Genomic DNA, 15,992 nt, shown 5'->3' on the forward strand with positions numbered 1-15,992 from the left:
CACAGCACATGCAGGGGTGGGGGGCCTCCTGAAGCCTATTCAGGGTGGGTGGGCCACATGGAGGGCGTGTGTGCAGGGCAGACCGGACCCCAGACAGCAGCACCGGGGAATTTAAAAGCAAAACGCCAATGAATTGGGAGATTAGGATTGACATAGGTACACTGTTGACATTATGGATAAAATCGACAACTAATGAGAACCTACTGTATAGCATTGGAACTCAGGGCCCTGTGGTGACTTAAATGGGAAGGAAATTCAAAAAAGAGGGGATACATGTGTATGTATGGCTGATGCAGTTTGCAGTACAGCGGAAAGTAACACAACATCGTAAAGCAACTATATTCCGATAAAAAAACAAAACCAAAAAACCCTGCCAAGTTTAAACAACAAAACAAAGCAGAATGAGAGTACATTACAAAACCATGCATTTACCAGAAATAAATGAGTGGATAAATACTAAAGGGGAATCATAGGGAACTGCCAACTGTTTTGCTGCCTTTTTTTTTTAAATCTACTAAAATGAGAATGTCCTGCTGTGTGACTTAAGAATCGCACTGCATTTACACAGAATAGAGTGAGGAGAAAGGATGATCTACACACATGAAACTGTGTGGATTTTTGCCCAGACAGAATATTCAGTAAAATAAACCAGAAACATAGCAGTTTGCACGCTGTGATTCCAAGTCACAGAGTTCAGAGCCAGGCAAGAAGGGTCTATGTTATTGGAGGCGAGGACAGGGTTGCCGTTGGGGGTTGATGATGGGCCATTTTCTTGCATGGGGCTGTTACACACGTGCCCTGAGTGCAAATGTGCTGAGTGCATGGTGTGTGCACTTTTCTGTACCTGAGTCACACTTCCATAGGTGCTCAGGAGTGTGGGCCTGGGAAGCAACAGCAGGTTTACAGGAAAACTCGGACAGCAGGCTTTGTGCTCAGGCTGGCGAGGAGCCGCCCAGGGTGGGTAGGGAGTGAGACGGGAAAAGGCCCAGACTTCCCCCCTGCCCTCTGGGCATCCCAGGTGAACAGTGGGGGCCCCCCCTTCCCGAGCTTCCCCTGCACCCCTGCACCGCAGGGCCCAGGCCTGGCAGCAGGAGAGAGGAAAGTCCCCATTGGTTTCTTTTTCTTGCCACTGAAGGGGCTGCAGGTATTTGTTCCTGAAACTCATGACTGAGCTAATTTTACACTGTAAGCGAGATGCTGCAGGGAGAAATGAAACGGATGCTCAGGGGTCTGATTCATCAGCGGGGAGTGAGGCTGGGGGCTGGAGACAAGGGCCCTCTGCCTGTCTGCAAGGTGAGAGGAAGCCAGATTTGTCCAGGGGGGTCCCCTGGATCTCAGATTATACCTCAGACTGGGATTAAGAACTGCTGGGGGTGTTTGGGGCTCTGTCATTCACTGGGTCCTGTGGGCCTCAGTTTTCCCATTTCTAGGCAGAGGGGGTCATGAAATGATGCCTAAGGACCCCAAAGCAGACATCACTGTGGCCCATCTTTGCTTGGTCTTCCTCTGTTACTTTAGGGGACCGATCACCTCCCAACAGCAGAAAATGTCAAATTGTGTTTGGATTTTAGGAAAACTAAATCAAATGTAAAAGCATGCTACTTGCATCTTAATTAGCTCCCCTCACATTGGGAGCTCACGTGGTGGTGACCCAGGCTCTGAGGGCATGCTGCACTGAGGGAGGGCTTGGAGCTCACCGCTGGATCCTTTACATCAAATGATGCCATCTGAAAGAGTTCATTTCTGGGTCCATCTGCATCGTAACAAGTGACCCAGTGTTTCCCCTTTTTGAGGCTGAGTAATATTCCAGTGATGAGATGGTTGGATGCCATCACCGATGCAATGGGCATGAACTTGGGCCAACTCTGGGAGATGGTGAGGGACGGGGAAGCCTCGTGTGTGGCAGTCCATGGGGTGGCAAAGAGTCAGACATGACCAAGCGACTGGACAGCAACAACAATATTCCACTGTATGCGTATAAACCATGGCTTTACTGTACACCAGAAACTAACACAGCGTGGTAAAGCAACTGGATTCCATAAAAATTAATTAAAGAAGTAAAATTTGCATTTAAAGAGTGCATTTCACCATAATACATTTGTGACTCATCTAATCATCCAACATGTTTCCAAGGCTCTTAGACAAGCAAAAGGCCATAAAAGATTTTTAAAACATCCATAAGCAAAGGAACCAGCCGCATGTATTCACACCAGCAGAATTCTTCCTTCTCTAGGTGGGATTCGCTCCTACAAAGGCGAAAAGGAAACAAGTGAATTCTGAAAGTCTTCTCTGTGGTCTTTATTCTCGCTGCCTCACACTGAACTGCTCAGAAGCTGCCCATCATTCTTAAAGAAAAAGTGTTATTTCTGATCTGATTTTTCTAGAGGAAGGGGGGAGGTGGCTTGTATGTCCTCCCTTCCCATCACCCCGCTACCACAGACAGCAGTTAAACTAGAAAAAATGCTGGATCAACAAGAACTCGTCGATGGCCCCCGCAAGATGAGAGTTCTCTCCAGCGCCCTGGGGGTGCTGGAGACGTCAGGGGGCTGCACTCTGAGACTGTGGTTATGAATCATGGGCCCCTGGATATGGAATTGAGCAGGGCAGGAGGGGCGGACGGAGATGAATGGACCGGGGGCCCCAGCAGGGCCGAGGGGCAGGCGTTGTGCAAGCATTTGAGGCTGCACGTGAGAAGGAGAAATTGTGATCTGAGGTCTGAGGAGGCCTGCGTTAGGGATTCTGGGGGGAGAGGGGAGGGACCGTGCGTTCCTGAAGCAAAATGGAGAAGCAGCTCAGGGGAAGTCAAGACATTGGACACAAAGCCTGGCTTGGAGCTTTCTGACCCCGTGACAACGAGGGGCATCACTGACTCTTCCAAGGAAAAACGGGCAGGGACCTCTCTGCTGGTCCACTGGCTAAGGCTCCATGTTCCAAGTGCAGGGGCCCAGGTTCCATCCCTGGTCAGGGAAGTAGAGCCTGCGCGCCCCAACTAAATATGCTGCACGCCAAAACTAAAGATCCCACATGACTAAACTAAGACCCAGTGCAGCCAAATAGAGAAAGGAAAAGATAAACAAAAAGCATAAAAGGGAAAATTAACAGGGAAAAGGGAAAATTGGAATTCCCTGTAGGTTTGGAATTCACCTTGAAGGACAGATGGACCCAGGAGGAGAGAGAGAGAGTGAGCAGAGAGCGTGTGAGCTGGGTGTCCAGACGGTCACTGAGCCAAGGGAAGTGTCCCAGAGGCCAGAGGCTTGCATAACCCGGGGCCCATGTGTGGGAAACGTCCCAGGAAAACTGCTTCATCGCTGTCACCACAGCCCTCGTAGGTCACGGCAGGCGTGGGGCCATCGCACTCAGGAGCACCCGCCACACTCGTGTTCACAGGGGTGTGTGCCCTGCACCACGTGGAAGGAAGGTCTGAGCACAGACCTAACAGCTCCATCAGCCCGTGTTTTCTCAACCTTCACCGTGTCACTCAAGGCTGGGTTATGTATTATTATCATTTCATGAATGGCTCTTGGCCTTTGATAGTTGTTTGGGGGCAAGCGTTTAACTGTTTAATCCTGTAAGCTGCTCTTCCGTGAGATGCCAGCTTCCAGGCCTTTCTGCCGGAGGGTGGGTCAATGTGCTTAATTTCAGGATGTGGGGAGGAGGGATGGGGGTCCCTCGTTAAGGCTGGAGCACACACACACGGGAGCAGCTGTTTGGAGCGAGTTCTAGGATATGTAGCACAGAAAGCGGAAAGACCTGTCCGGCTTCAGGCACGACGCTAAGACATCCTCTGCACATCTTCTTCACTTTACCCAACCCTACATGACGGGTGCACTTATGGCCCCCTTTTAAGGCTTTGGTGAGAGAGGAGCACCACGGTGAGAAAGAACGACCCGAGGACCGCTCCCCGTGGCCTCACAGCGGCTCTCCCGACACAGAAACAGCCACGATCACGCCCAGGCCCCCTGACTGCCCCCTGGGAGCCGGGTGCAGCCGCGGAGGGAGGCAGTGAGCCACCCATGTGATGCCCGCAGCCACTGTCTCTACAACTCATGGGGAGACAGGGAACTTGGAGAGATGCCCTGGTCTAAAGTGGGCCTTCTGCCCCAGAGGAACAGAGAAACCGGTCTCTCTGCCATGGTCTTGAATGTTGGCAGAAAGAGTTGAATACATATCAGAGGAATGGGCAGGGAAGACGGGAGGGAGGAGAGACAGAAGGGAAAGAGGGAGGGAAGAAGGAAATTACGAAAATCGGTTCGAGCCCCTGGCCAGCCACGCAGACTCCAGTCTCTGGAGTTCTCATTTCAGAACTCTGCTCTCCTCCTGGTAAGAAATCTCAGCTCTGCCTCCAATGTCAGTGGGCAGCAACTCCCACCCCCGGGGGCTTGGAGATGTGATGTGTCTCTGGGGGAATGGGATGAGCCCCAGGCGTCCCATTTTAAGTCATAGGCGGCTGCAGGCCTCCCATGAGTAACCGCAGGAGCCACTAGTGCTGTGGCCAGCAGGTGGAAACCGGAATGCAGACACTGCCTTCTGTGAAACCCACTTGCCGTGTCTTCAGAGAAACCAAGCCTGCCTCCCATTTGGGCAGATGAAAACCAGAAAGTCGTCCTCCAGTGTGGGCTGTGGGGGGTGGGTGGGGGGCGGTGTGCCAGCTCTGCCCCGGCCCTGGGAGCTGGAGGAGGTGTGGGGGAGCTGGCCAGGCTGGAGAGAAGCCTTGTGAGCATCAGCTCAGCTCCTGTCCGTGACGTCAGAGGGCAGCGTGGAACAGGCCGTGCTGGGCGGGATACCGCGCGGGGGACTGGGGAGCACCGCAAGCCAGGTGTCTCTCTCCCAGAGCTGATCCTTGAACTCAGGCATCAGTGACATTGACATTTATAGGCCTCACCTCGTGGGCTCACTGGTTCCACCGAGCTTGACCTCTCCTTTGGCTGCCTATAGTTTCTACTGCCTGCTGGAAATCTCCACCTGTGTGTTCTTCTGTTTGCAAGGATGAAAACCCCCAGGGTGGGGACTTCTCTGGAGGTCCAGTGGTCAAGACTCCATGCTCCCAGTGCAGGGGGCGCCGGTTCGACTGTTGGTTGGGCAACTAAGATCTTGCATGCTGCACAGTGCAGTCAAAATAAATGAAAAAGAATACTGGAGTGGGTAGCCATTCCCTTCTCCAGAGGATATTCCTGAACTTCCAGAGGATTGAACCTGTGTGTCCTGCATTGCAAGCAGATTCTTTACCATCTGAGCCACCAGGGCAGTCCCTGCTTATGGGTGATTAGGCCCATTTCACACCAGCACTTGCCCAGGCTCACACTGCTAGGATATGACTTGAATTAGACTTGACCCCCCCTGCAGGTTTGACTCCAAAGCTTGGATTCTCACCCCGACCCACCTTTTTTTTTTTTAAATTATGAAAACTGTCACCTTTCACCTCCATGGTGAAGTCAGCATCCCCCGCCCTCTGGTTTTTTTTTTTTTTCCTTCTGTTCTAGTGGTGCCAACTCATTCCCCCATTACCCAAAATCATTGCCGACTTCTCCCTGGCTCCCCAGACTGATGGCTACCTTGTGCTTCCCACCCCTTCTTTCACATCCAGCGTCTCCATTCAGACCCCATCCCTTCCCTGGCTCTGTCTCCTGCAAACTCCACAACAGCCCACATGGCCGCTTGTGATCTCAGGAGCACAGCTTTGAACCCAACAGGTCCTCTGATCAGAGCCCTCAGCGCTTGTAGCCATAGGAATAATGTTCTAGGTAAGTGGGTAGGTCAGTGTGTAAGGAGACAAATAAGAGAGAAACGCAACCCCCCAGACTCTGTTTTCCTCTTTGTAGCTATCACCTTTCAACTTCCTCCTCTCTTCAGGCTCCCTTTAACAAAACCACTTAACAAATCAAGTGGTGACATCTCCAAAAGTTGAGAGGGGTAGAACTGCCCACCGTATTTCCCTGCTGCTCCAGAACACCCTCTCACTTACAGACTCAGCTGGGCTTCTGTCGGCTCACACGTCTCGAGGGCCTGCACATGGGGCTTTGCAGTACGCTCCTGGCCAACCTTCATGCGACCTGGAGGATAAAGTCTTCAGCACAAACTGAGAAACCAAGTGAGTGTTTTAGGAAAGACTTTATCTCCAGTTTAGAGAAAGTGTTCTGATTGTGGGATGTGAGATTGTGAGATCTTACCTGTCTAAACAAACAAGTAAACACATTTAGTTTTGGTTGGGACCTTGAACCTCAAGCTGCCAAGAAGGCAAAATATGCAAAGCGCACATCTCCACCCTGTTAAAAATACCTCTGGGTGCTGGGCCTGGCTTCCTTTGTTGGCCAGACCGGGGACCTCATCTCAGGTGGGGTGGCTTGGCTGTATTTGCATAAACTATTTACTTCAGAGTTCTAAGAAATGCAGTAGGCATCCAGAGAGGCAGCTCTTCACGGCCAGACCCAGACCTGGCAGGAGCCGTGGGACCTCAGTTAGGTCTCCTGAGTTTTCTAATTTGGTTTCCATGTCTCTCAGATAAGAATTGATAGTGACAGCTACCTTCAGGGAACCTTTGCTGCATCCCAGGTTCCTGCTAAGCCTGCTCTGTGCACTGATCTAATTTCATGCTCACAGTCCAGTGACTTCTGCTAATGGGTGTGTGTTAGTCACTCAGTCGTGTCTGACTCTTTTGTGACCCCATGGACTGTAGCCCAGCAGGCTCCTCTGTCCATGGGATTCTCCAGGCGAGAATACTGGAGCAGGTAGCCATTCCCTTCTCCAGAGGATCTTCCTGACCTAGGGATCGAACCTGCATCTCCCACAGTGCAAGCAGATTCTTTACCATCAGAGCCACCAGGGAAGCCCCCACTCGTGGGTGATTAGGCCCATTTCACACCACCACTTGCCCAAGTTCACACTGCTAGGATATGAGTTGAATCAGACTTGATTGCAGGTTTGACTCCAAAGCTTGGATTCTCACCCCGACCCGCTTTTTTTTTTTTAATGAAAACTGCCAAGTGTTTGGAGAAGTTGACATACGGTGATCACCTGAATAGCTACCACCTGGTTTCAGCACTTTCACATTTGGCACATTTATGCTTTCTCTCTTTCTGTGATAAGTGTACCCCATTTCAGAGGAATGCCTTTTAATTCCAGCTGTGTTGAGATATAATTGATGTACAATAAATCGTATATATTTAAGGTACCCCTTTGGTAAGTGTTGACATATATATACACTCATAAAACCACCACTGCCCCCAAGATGGTGAACAGACCCATCACCCCAGGGTTTCCCCAGGCCCTTCCGCTGTCCCTCGCACCTATTCTTCCCTGACACATCCCACCCTGCTTCCTGCCGCTAGAGATGAGTTTGCATTTTCTAGCATTTTATCCAAATGGAATGACATAGTTTGAATGGCTTATAGGGGGCGGTTGGCTTCTCCCACACAGTATGATTATTTTAAGGTTCAGCTACGTTGCAGCAGGTATACCACTTACTCTTTTTCTACCCCCATGTGGGTGCTGGTTCCAGTTTCTGGAGATGACAAAGTTTATGGGAACGTTTGTGTGTGAGTTATTTACAGGAAGAGATGCTGCGGTAGGTAGACTGAACCCTCTCCCCAAAACATTCATCCCGTTTCCCCTAGTATCGGTAAATAAGTTATATTATGGTGCCCCAGGTGGCTCGGTGGTAAAGAATCTGCCTGCAATGCAGGAGGCGTGGGTTTGAAACCTGGGTCGGGAAGACTCCCTTGGAGAAGGAAAGGGCAACCAACTCCAGTATTCTTGCCTGGGAAATCCCATGGATCGAGAGGAGCCTGGTGGGCTACAGTCCATGGGGCTGCGAAGAGTTGGACGCGACTTAGCAACTGGACAACAACAAATGCAGCAAAAGGGATTTTTGCAGATATGATTAGGGTTGAGGACCTCCAGCTAGTGAGATGATGCTGGCTTATCTGGGTGGGCCCGACCCCCTGGCAACCATGATCTTTTTATAGTCTTCCTAGTTTTACCTTTGCCAGAATGTCGCACAGTTGGAATCGTAGAGTAGGCAGCCTTAAGAATCAGTGTGTAGAAACTCACCAGAGCACTGAGCTTAGACTTAAGGGCCGTGTTGAACACAGCAAATGGCAGACAGAATCAGAACAATAGAAGGAGGGCCTTCTGGCTTCCCCAAACTCCACGGAAGGCTAAATTCGCATCCTCGGGTTGCTGCTCCTACTTCTCTTTTCTCAGGGTTTGCGCTCTCTCCCTGGAACAGCCAGGCCCAGCTCTCTCTCCAGGGAGCATTCGGACAGAGCACGGCCACCCACCATCATGACTAAAGATCAAAAAAAGCAAAACAGAACAAGACCTCAGGTCTCTGGACCATTTCCCCCTTCAGAGGTGGAGAGCAGCACATCAAAACCAGAAGATGAGCCAGAAGGTTGCTGGTGGGTTCTAGAAAACTCCAACCACAAGGATGAGGAAGAGTGAACTGAGTTATATAAGAAGTTGGTTTAAATGTGCTTGGGTTTGGGGTGTGGGCTCTGCTGGGCGAGTGGTTGCGAAACATCCTTTTCTCCAAGAACACCTGGGCCGCTCCCCTTCTGCTCGGGGACACAAATACTCTCCAGCACCTATTTCTCTTTAATTTTAGTTTTTTAAATTGAAGTGCAGTTAGTTTACAATGTCGTGCCAATCTCTACTGTATAGCAAAGTGACTCAGTCATATGCACATACATATTCTTTTTTTTTAAATGTTACTTTTCCTTTCTGGCTTATCCTAGGTTATTGTATATAGTTCCCTGTGCTCTACACTAGGACCTTATTGTGCATCTATTCTACCTGTGATAGTTTGTATCTACCAGCCTCAAACTCCCAGTCCATCCCTCCTCCCCGCTCTCCCGTCCCTTGACACCACAAGTCTGCTCTCTCTTTTTCTCAGTTCAGTTCAGTTGCTCAGTCGTGTCCGACTCTTTGAGACCCCATGAATCACAGCACGCCAGGCCTCCCTGTCCATCACCAACTCCCGGAGTCCACCCAAACCCAAGTCCATTGAGTTGGTGATGCCATCCAATCATCTCATCCTCTGTTGTCCCCTTCTCCTCCCGCCTTCAATCTTTCCCAGCACCAGGGTCTTTTCAAATGAGTCAGCTCTTCTCCTCAGGTGGCTAAAGTATTGGAGTTTCAGCTTCAACATCAGTCCTTCCAATGAACACCCAGGACTTATCTCCTTTAGGATGGACTGGTTGGATCTCCTTGCAGTCCAAGGGATTCTCAAGAGTCTTCTCCAACACCACAGTTCAAAAAACATCAAGCTACCAACGGTATTTTTCACAGAACTAGAACAAATAATTTCACAATTTGTATGGAAATACAAAAAACCTTGAATAGCCAAAGTAATCTTGAGAAAGAAGAATGGAACTGGAGGAATCAACCTGCCTGACTTCAGACTCTACTACAAATCCACAGTCATCAAGACAGTATGGTACTGGCACAAAGACAGAAATATAGATCAATGGAACAGAATAGAAAACCCAGAGATAAATCCACGAACCTATGGACACCTTATCTTTAACAAAGGAGGCAAGGATATACAATGGAGAAAAGACAACCTCTTTAACAAGTGGTGCTGGGAAAACTGGTCAACCACTTGTAAAAGAATGAAACTAGAACACTTTCTAACACCATACACAAAAATAAACTCAAAATGGATTAAAGATCTAAATGTAAGACCAGAAACTATAAAACTCCTAGAGGAGAACATAGGCAAAACACTCTCCGACATAAATCTCAGCAAGATCCTCTATGACCCACCTCCCAGAATATTGGAAATAAAAGCAAAACTAAACAAATGGGACCTAATGAAACTTAAAAGCTTCTGCACTACAAAGGAAACTATAAGCAAGGTGAAAAGACAGCCCTCAGATTGGGAGAAAATAATAGCAAATGAAGAAACAGATAAAGGATTAATCTCAAAAATATACAAGCAACACCTGAAGCTCAATTCCAGAAAAATAAATGACCCAATCAAAAAATGGGCCAAAGAACTAAACAGACATTTCTCCAAAGAAGACATACAGATGGCTAACAAACATATGAAAAGATGCTCAACATCACTCATTATTAGAGAAATGCAAATCAAAACCACAATGAGGTACCATTACACGCCAGTCAGGATGGCTGCTATCCAAAAGTCTACAAGCAATAAATGCTGGAGAGGGTGTGGAGAAAAGGGAACCCTCTTACACTGTTGGTGGGAATGCAAACTAGTACAGCCACTATGGAGAACAGTGTGGAGATTTCTTAAAAAACTGGAAATAGAACTGCCATATGACCCAGCAATCCCACTTCTGGGCATACACACCGAGGAAACCAGATCTGAAAGAGACATGTGTACCTCAATGTTCATTGCAGCACTGTTTATAATAGCCAGGACATAGAAGCAACCTAGATGCCCATCAACAGACGAATGGATAAGGAAGCTGTGGTACATACACACCATGGAATATTACTCAGCTGTTAAAAAGAATTCATTTGAATCAGTTCTAATGAGATGGATGAAACTGGAGCCTATTATACAGAGTGAAGTAAGCCAGAAAGATAAAGAACATTACAGCATACTAACACATATATATGGAATTTAGAAAGATGGTAATGATAACCCTATATGCAAAAAAGAAAAAGAGACACAGAAGTACAGAACAGACTTTTGAACTCTGTGGGAGAAGGTGAGGGTGGAATGTTTCGAAAGAACAGCATGTATATTATCTATGGTGAAACAGATCACCAGCCCAGGTGGGATGCATGAGACAAGTGCTCGGGCCTGGTGCACTGGGAGGACCCAGAGGAGTCGGGTGGAGAGGGAGGTGGGAGGGGGGATCGGGATGGGGAATACGTGTAACTCTATGGCTGATTCATGTCAATGTATGACAAAACCCACTGAAATGTTGTGAAGTAATTTGCCTCCAACTAATAAAAAAAAATTAAACAAAAAACAAAAAACATCAAATCTTTGGTGCTCAGCTTTCTTTATAGTCCAACTCTCACATCCATACATGACCACTGGAAAAACCATAGCCTTAACTAGACGGACCTTTTTTTGACAAAGTAATGTCTCTGCTTTTTAATGTGCTGTCTAGGTTGGTCATAACTTTCCTTCCAAGGAGTAAGTGTCTTTTAATTTCATGGCTGCAGTCACCATCTGCAGTGATTTTGGAGCCCAAGAAAATAAAGTCAGCCACTGCTTCACTGTTTCCCCATCTATTTGCCATGAAGTGATGGGACCAGATGCCATGATCTTAGTTTTCTGAATGTTGAGCTTTAAGCCAACTTTTTCACTCTCCTCTTTCACTTTCATCAAGAGGCTCTTTAGTTCTTCTTTACTTTCTGCCATAAGGGTGGTGTCATCTGCATATCTGAGATTATTGATAGAAATATCAATCTGTTGATTTCAGCTTGTGCTGAAGAAGATACCTTCTGAGATTTTAAATGTGATGCCAGGGCTTCAAAGGGCTTCCTTAGGAAACTGCCTGTGGGACCCTGGCTCTCAGCTGACATGGGGAGGCTGCAGAGGTGATGGAAAGGGAAACCCACCCACCCAGGGAGTGCAGGTCCTCCAAGATGGGATGAAGTTTATAGCCAGAGACTTACATAGGCCAGTCGTGTCCGACTCTGCGACCCCATAGACTGTAGCCCCCCAGGTTCATCTGTCCATGGGATTCTCCAGGCGAGAACACTGGAGTGGGTTGCCATTCCCATCTCCAGGGGATCTTCCCCACCCAGAGATTAAACCCGGGTCTCCTGTATTACAGACGGATTCTTTACTGCTGAACCACCAGGGAATCCCTTACAGAGGCCACGCATCTATGATATGCTGAGATGCTTGTTGCTCCAGTGTGCTTCCCTCCAGCCAGGATTCGCCCTGGTGGCGGGATCCGCCCTGGTGGGAAGCTAGGTCCATTTCCCCAATGCTTAGTTACTGTACGAAGTCCCTGACCAAGTGTTGTCATCACTGAAGGCCCCCCGGGAGCTCTGAGTTGGCTCAGGTGGCCCATCGCATCACCTTGACTGAGCAAATGGAAATGAAGCTTGCTCATCTGATGGCAGAAGAGATGTGGGGGGTGTCTCCCCTTGGACCTGTGGGGTCAGATTCTTCCAGGGCCCCTCTGTTCCTGTTCTAAGTGTGGAGTCCTTAGAAGCTGCAGGAAGCTTTCCAGGTCCCTTGGAACTGGAAGGTGATGAACGGGTTCCTTCAACAAGCGTCTGCAGAGGGAGCTGTGGATTGCCAGGCCCCCAGGGCAGGGACGCGGCAGGAGATGAAATAGGCATGGAGCCTCCCTTCCAGAGCCTCCACTCCAGCGGCAGGGATAGACCCCGGCTAACACACAAGCCAAACCCCAGACGGGAGTGGAAGCCAAGCAGTGGGCAGGAGGGCTGAGCACACCTCTTAGGGTTTCCCAGGACCAGAGAGGGTTTCTGGTATGGCATGGCCCTGAAAGTTTCTTCCCTGTGGATTGGCTACCCTCAGGGGTTCCTGATGACAAACTCTGGTTTCTGGGGTCTCACCTGTGCCCCTGTGGGGCCCCGGGCACTGTGCTGAGTGAGATGCAAAAGCCCCAAGTCCCAGACCCCCCACCCCCCCAGAGAGTGCATCTGGGAGGTGAGCGTGGACAATGGTGAAATCACTCCCGTAAAGGGGTCGGATCCGAGGACGGGTGTGGACCCCGCAGGCCCAGTCTGGGGGTTCAGGCCCTGGGGTGCTGGAACCAGGGTCTGCTCTCTGCTGCTCCTCCTCCACAGTCTGGGGCGGGACAGGGGAGCCAGAAGACACCTGGATAGGGTCGTGTGCGGGGGAAGGGGGGCACCTGGCTGAGGCCAGGACACCTGGCTTTGAGTCGCCTTTGCCACTCCACAGCTGCGTGCCCTGGGTGGGTCCCTTCACCCTCCGAGTCTCAGTTTCCTCATCTGTAAAGTGGGGACAGCTCTTCTTGCCAGGTGGGTGTGCAGAGTGGAAGCCGCGAGCCCCCGGAGACAGAGGAGTGTGAATCGAGACTGGCTTGAGTGTGAAACACTCAGCAGAGTTCACAGATTCGGGACCGAAAACAAGCGGAATGTCTCTCACCGGCAATTCTTCAGTACTGGATTTGCATGTGACAGTGATAGCGTCTTGCTTTTATTTGGGTAAATAAAATATTTGATTAAAATTAATTTCTCTCATCTCTTTTTATACTTCTGCCAATGTGACTCAGAAAACTTCTAAGTGACGTTGGCTCACGTTACATTTCTATTAGGCAGCCTGGTCCAGAGTACGGGCGACAGGCTGGAACCACTTGGCAGTTTTAGAAGCCACTGACCCCTCCCTAGAGGGTCTGATTTAACTCTCCTGGGGCGTGGACCAGATAGTGATGTTTTCAAAGCTCTGCGGGGGTGACTGTTATGTCATCAAAGTTTGAGGACACGTGGAAGTTGTGGCAAGTTCCCACAATAGGCGTCCCTACAACCCCAAGGACAAGCTTGAGTGTCCGAGATCCTGTGTGCAGCGTGGGCAGGGACATAGACTCTGGGGGCGCCTGCTCGGCGCTCCTGTGCCAGCTGTTTGCACCCAGTACCCTGTGTAACTGCTCCGGCTACCCCCTGGGGTAGGGACGATGCTACCCACATTTTACTGATGAGGAAACTGAGAGGGGAAGTCACTTCCCACAGTCACATGCCTAGGAAGCAGCAGACAAGGATTTGAACCCGTGCTCTCTCCACCACACACCCTCGTGGGGAATACTGTGAGTCCCAGCTCACGGAAGCAACCAGAGTTTACAAGCTCACGCTCCTCAGGGCCTGGGGCAGGGCGAGGAAAAAGTAATAAGGTGGCCGAGCATGTGGTTCAGGGGATGGTATGGTGCAAGCACCAGCAAAGGTGTGACTTATATCATTAACCTAGACTATCGCCATCATCCCCACCATCACCATCGTCACCACCAACAGATCCTCAGCAGCATCTCAGGGCCGTGGTCAGTGTTCCTGGCTTTCTGCCTTTCCAGGCTAGCTGTGTACAGTCTCAGCTGAAGACTTTACAGGGGCCGGTGGGGCAGGAGGAAAAGTAATGAGATTCTTAGGGAGGCTGATATTTAGAGGGTGGGTGGGGTAAACTCATCTTTTGGATTCCAGTTCCTAGCCCCAATGATAATTAGATCAGTCGGGAGCAACATGGGGCCTCTGACCATATTCCTGATTGCCCTTCATTTCTGCTCAGGGAGAGCAAAGCCGTTATTTCAGGGGAGATTTGATGAGAGTTTTGCAATAAGATACTTGCTCTTTTGAGAGAACCTCAGTCCTGGGCATCTTCAGAAACGGCTCCAGGGCCGTGGACTTACTGGGTGTTGTTCTCAGAAATAAGCAGAGTTGTTCCCAGAATTCTAGCACTTTCTATTTCATCCACGGAAAGGGCAGCAATTGCAAAACTTTGAGCCTTCTGAGGAGTGCCTCATGGAGCTGATGAGGAAACTGTCACTGTGAAGGGTTCAGCCTGGAGGAGCAGTGGCAAATGAGCATAAAATGAGAAGCCAGAAGATCAGGGTTCCAACCCTGGCTTTGCTGCCTCCAACCATGCATCCTAGCTTCCCTGGTGGCTCAGACAGAAAAGAATCTGCCTGCAATGCAGAGACCTGAGTTCCATCCCTGGGCTGGGAAGATGCCCTGGAGAAGGGAATGGCTACCCGCTCCAGTATTCTTGCCTGAGAATCCCAAGGACAGCGGAGCCTGGTGGGATATAGTCCATGGGGTCACAAAGAGTTGGACAAGACTGAACGACTAACACACGCACATATACACCATACATCCTTGGGCAAGGCTCTCTTTGAGCTCCAGTTTCCTCATTAAAAATGAAAACAACAATATATTGATCTAGATCTGACAGGGTTCTTGTGAGGACAAACAGGGGAAAAAAAACTGAATTTAAAGCTCCAGTGTTAATTAACTACCCCATTTAAAAACCTGTATGTATTATTCAAGCTGCTGTTCAGTAGAACTCACTTGTGATGAAAATGTTCTGCATCTGTGCTGCAGTCACAAGCAACCATGGTCTCAGGAGGGCAGCCAAACATCTCCCTGCAGGGGCCCAAGGTGGCTGCCACAGCTCCGGTTCTCACATCCAAGCACAACTTTCTATCATATTCTGTGACTGGAGAGCCTCTGATTCATGGAGCTGCATGGACATGCAATCATGCAAGAACCTTCCAAAAACAACCTGTGAATATCTGCATGACAACATGCCTTCCGTTTCCTAACTTTCTGCAGACATTAAAGATGCCTTGTAAAATATCGAGGCTGGGTTTGGGGACTCAGGACATTTGGGTCTGACAGCCCTGCTCTGCAGAGGAGGAAGCTGACGCTCAGAGATGAAGGATGCTGCTGAGGTCATCTGTGAATCCACCTGCGACAGGCTGTGAGGGTCCAGATGGATGGCATGAGATCAGCTCAGGTTTCCTGCCTCCTGTGTTAACAAAAATGCTTCCTTTTCTGAACTTCTTGAATGGTGTGACCTGAGGCTCTTCCCTAAACTGTAACCACAGTGGATCCACCAGGAGAAAAACACAGGAAACTGCTACTTGGGCTCAGGGCGCGGAAAGGCTGCGTCTCTGGGGTGCGGGCTCGCTCTAGTGGATAATCTGAGAATTGCATGATGTTCCTTCAAGGTCCTCCGCAATTTCCCAAGTGAGCCTAAGAAACAACTGAGAAGCTTGCTAAGATGCAGATTCCGGGGCCTTGTCCTCAAGCGTTTGGATTCAGCAGATCTGGGGAGGGCCTAGAAATATGCGTTCTAACGAGCATGCAGGGTGATGTTGACCACACTGGGAACCGCAGCTCCCTGGCCGTTTGAGGTCAGGGAGAACACCAGGATGCCTGTGGAGTCTGACAGCTTGGGTTGTTGCTAGCCTTGCTTTGTGACCTTGGGTGAGGCACGTGCCCTCTCTGGGCCTCTGCTCTCACTGCATAAGCGTAGCAGGTTGGGTCGGAGAGGGAGGAACAAGATTTGAAGAAACCAGTTACTT

Source organism: Muntiacus reevesi, chromosome 2 (genome assembly GCF_963930625.1).
Source record: "Muntiacus reevesi chromosome 2, mMunRee1.1, whole genome shotgun sequence".
Classification (NCBI taxonomy): Eukaryota; Metazoa; Chordata; class Mammalia; order Artiodactyla; family Cervidae; genus Muntiacus; species Muntiacus reevesi.